This window comes from Lynx canadensis, chromosome B1 (assembly GCF_007474595.2).
Source record: "Lynx canadensis isolate LIC74 chromosome B1, mLynCan4.pri.v2, whole genome shotgun sequence".
NCBI lineage: Eukaryota > Metazoa > Chordata > Mammalia > Carnivora > Felidae > Lynx > Lynx canadensis.
The window spans coordinates 75,574,176-75,578,880 of NC_044306.2; positions in this window are offsets into that span (position 1 = coordinate 75,574,176).

Consider the following 4,705-nt stretch of genomic DNA (forward strand, 5'->3'; position numbering starts at 1 on the left):
AATGAGAATATTGGGGAAGGGGCCAGGCACTGGTGTTTGTAAAAGCTCCCAGGTGATTCTATTGTGCAACAAGAATAGGTAGGTTTGGAGACCCATGTGGTGGGCTGGTCAGGCAGGAAGTACAGCTCCAGCCAAGGATTTCCCAGGGCAGGGTGTGTAGGGCCCTCCCCCTGGTTTGTTTGGGAATGTCATCGCTATCACACAACCTGCTCTCTGCTTGGGAATGAAAGCACTGCTTTATCAAAGGCTGAGAATTCCAGGGGAGCAAAGGATCACAGACCCTGGAGCCATTCATTCTGGCCTCATCCCAGGAAAAAAAAAAAAAAAAAAGTGGTCTCTTCTTAATCCCTCCCTGGCTTCATTTCTGCCTAGAATGCCCCACTCCTCCATGAGCCCTCTTCTGAAATACCCATCCTTCCCCAAATTGTTCCCCAATTTCAAGAAACGGAGGCTTTCTCTGCTTCTCTTACTTTGCAGGATTATGCAAAGACCTCAGTACACTTTTTGCCGTTGTGATCTATCCCAGTTTTTACACCTGGGCCGAGCAAAGCACCAAAGTCACCTAGACATAAAGACTCTTGGGGCTTACCCCCAAAATCCAGGTCCAGGGTGGGCTCAGGAATCTGTATTACCAAAAACACTGCCCACTTTAGCTGGCTTTGCTCTTTGGCTTTTATAACATGGTTCAAAATGTTGAGGAGGAATCCCTCCTAGACTACTGTGGTTTTGTGCAGCTATTTGTGTATGTTTTGGGGGTGGGGGGTGTCCAATTGTGTTACCTGGGAATCACCGGGTATTCATATTTCTGCCCCAAGAGGAGGGGAAGTTGAGGAAATTAATTTTGATTTTATACCCAAGTGGGAAGTGACGTTTTCCACCAAAAAAAAAAGTGAAACTTCTCTTCCATCCTCACAGTGTGGAAAGCGCTGAGTGTAGCAGAGGGTGAAAAGAGAATACAGACCCTGAGAAAGGGAGAGAAAGGGGTGAGCTGTGGACAAGCAGAATTTTGTAGAGGTTTTAGAAAGACTAACCTTTAAAACAATTAGTTGATAGTGATTGTAAGGTGAAACTCAAGATTTCGTGCTAATAAGAAAGAGATACTCCAGCTGAGATCTCTACAAGATAACCATATCATAGGATGTGTGAAAGGGGGGACTGGCAAAATCTCCATGAAGAGGACTGTAGATCAGACAGAAAAGACACTATTCTCTGACTCACCAACTACAGGTCTGTGTATGTTCCCTGAGGAAGAATAATTAGAGACTGATATCAGATCTTCAAGATACGGTCTACATAACTGTATGTGAACAAACACTGGAGTAATATGTGTTTCTAAAATGTTCTCATTCATGGGATGCTTGGGTGGCTCAGTTGGTTAAGCAACCCACTTTGGCTCAGGTCACGATCTCGCGGTCTGTGAATTCAAGCCCCACATCAGGCTCCGTGCTGACAGCTCAGATCCTGGATTTTGCTTCAGATTCTGTGTTTCCCTTTCTCTCTGCCTCTCCCTCACTTGAGCTCTCCCTCAAAAATAAATAAACATTAAAAAAAATTTTAAATATAACAACTGGGAAGCAAGCCAAAAATACAGAGAACAAACTGAGGGTAGCTGGAGGGGAGGTGGTGGGGGGATGGGCTAAGTGGGTGATAGCATTAAGGAGGGCACTTGGGATGAGCACTGGGTATTGTATGTAAGAGACGAATCACTGGGTTCTACTCCTGAAACCAATACTACACTCTATGTTAACTGACTTGAGTTTAAATAAATAAATGTTTAAAAAAATAGTAAAACTGAAAAAAAAAAATTAGAGACCTGAAAAAAATTTTTTTTTCTCATTCTAGAATGTGGGCTCAGTGGTTGTCTTTTTGTCTTAGAGTAAAAAATCTCAAGATTAAACAACAACTTCAGGCACTGATTATAAATATGAAGATTGGGGTGCCTGGGTGGCTTAATTGGATAAGTGTCAGACTCTTGATTTCAGTTCAAGTCATGATCTCACAGTTTGTGAGTTCGAGCCCCACATAGGTTTCAGCGCTGACAGTGCAGAGCCTGCTTAGGATTCTCTGTCTTCCTCTCTCTCTCTCTTTCTCTCTCTCAAAAATAAATAAATAAACTTTAAAAATAAATAAATATGAAGATTAAGATATTAACTTCATTATTACTGTCAAGATGTAGTGCCCAGGAAAGTAGAAAAACAGCAGTCCTTCCAGACCATATTCCCAACAGGGCTTATTTATATATGGACCCTGCTACATGTTTGATGCATGGAGCAAACGCTTTATCTAAGAGGACATTGGATGGCACTTAGCCATTGTTTTGCCCATGTATTTCTGTCAGTAGAAACTTAAACTGAAAGTTCTTTGAGGACAGGAATTATGCTCAGCTCAGGCTTTTCTCTGGTACCATGCATGGGCTAGATGCTAATCAGGTTTAGAAAAATGTTCCCCCACCCTCAGTCAGCTGTTTATGCCTGGGACTCAAGCAGCCCTTCTCCACTTCATCTAGATCTCTTTTACGGGTAGTAATCTTCCTCCTTTTCACTTGAATTTTTTATGAGAAATGGAAGATTAAACAAATATAGCCAATTGGGAGAAATAAAGCCTATGGCTAAAATTGGATTGATCTGCATTCTTTTGGGTTTGGTGGCTCATTCCCCACATTTCTCTAAGAGTTGAATCTTGCCTAATTATTTCTCTGGGAGGATTATGATCAAGAGTGAGTATAGGGGTGCTGGGTGGCTCCCCTGGTTAGGCGTCCAACTCTTGATTTTGACTCAGGGCATGATCCCAGGGGAGTGGGACCGAGCCCCGCTTTGGGCTCTGTACTGAGCATGGAGCTTGCTTAAGGTCCTCTCTCTTTCCCTCTGCCCCTCTCCCCCACTCACATGCACTCTATCTATCTAAAATAAGAAAAAAAAAAAAAAGGCGGAGCGCCTGAGTGGCTCAGTCGGTTGGGCTGTGATGGCTCTGACTGACTCAGGTCATGATCTCATGCTTCATGAGTTCAAGCCCCACATTGGGCTCTCTGCTGTCACCTTGGAGCCTGCTTTGGATCCTCTGTCTCCCTCTCTATGCCCCTCTCCCACTCACACGCATGCACACACACTCTCTCTCTCTCAAGAATAAAAATAAAGAAACATTAAAATAAATAAGTAAAATAAGAAGAAAAAAGAGTGAGCATGTTTGGAGGCACAAATAGTCAAACAAATGTTTTATTTGTTGCGTACAGAAAACCAGATAACCAAAGGAAATCCAAAGTGGAGAAGGGAGGCCCAGGAGAAACACATCAGTAGAGGGCTGGAGCCTGTTTCAGATAGGATTTGAATTCTTGTTTTGGAGGGTGGAGTGGTTAGAAGATATTCCTAAATTCAAGAGTTGAATGTGCTGGTCTGCAAGCTCTGAGCTGAGCCTTTTGCCACTGAAGCCCTGTGGAAAGCAATCAGAACCATTTAAATTTGACATTTCACAAGCTAAAAGCAACCGCTTCATGCTCCTGTGTAAGTACCTAGTGGCTTTGCCCAGAAGTTTTCTACCAGAGAGAGGAATCACTGCAGAGGATGTTTGCATCTATTTTGAAGTTCCTAGGTGTGCAAGGACTCGAGGTCCCCATGATGGGTCTCCTCTCCTTCTGGCACTTGGGGAGGCCCAACACTCTGGAGAGGTCCTTGAACATTTTCCCCCAATGTCAACTGTTGGTTTTCCCAGAAAAGATCTTGAACTTCCACCTTCCTCACTTTTCCCCTCGAGAGCCTTTGTAATATCCTGTTGCTAAATGTACTGTCCTTCATCACAAGCTTTCTGAAGATAGGTAGATTCTACTGTCCTTGGCATCTCTCTCGGCAAACCTGTCACCCCTCCTCAGTCATCTCGGTGTATAGTGTGTAGAAGTACCGGTATCATCTTTCTGGGTCTGAAATCAGGTGTGAGGTCAGAGCGATCCAAGAGAACAATTGGGTGTTCTCACCCACTTGGGTGGGTGGAGTGGGGGAGACTGCAGTGCTGGGAAGGGGCTGGGTTACTGATGCTGAGCTGGTATGACATTCACCCTAACATTTGGGGTCATGAGGAGGTCATGACTATCCAGGGTGGACAATGGGGTGTTGCATAAAGAGCTCCCTAGGCAAAGTTTTACAGGGAGGGAGAGTCAAGATAATAATTTGATGGTAGAAATCATTTGAAACATTTACCTAGATCAGATATTTATAAATGCAGTATACAGGAGTGTTCTTAACCTGAGGAGGAATCGACAGGGCTCCATGATAGACTTTAGGTAGTCTATAAAACCTCTGAAACCATAGTCAAAATTGTGTGTGTGGGGGGGGGGGGAGGGGGGGAGGTCCATAGCTTTTATCAGAATCCCAAAGAGGTATAGCACATGAATAGTTAAGAATCAATCAGTGACTGGTGCTTCCAGCATCTCTAACCAGCCCTCTAGCAGCAGGAGACTTCTGGGAGAGCAGAAACCATTCCTCATCAGTGTATCATTGTTAGAAACATTGCATAGCCCAGCCTAACCCTCAATGGGAAAGACTTCTAAGCAAGACAAGAAACACAGGAACCAGGGGCGCCTGGGTGGCGCAGTTGGTTGAGCGTCCGACTTCAGCCAGGTCACGATCTCGCACTCCGTGAGTTCGAGCCCCGCGTCAGGCTCTGGGCTGATGGCTCGGAGCCTGTTTCTGATTCTGTGTCTCCCTCTCTCTCTGCC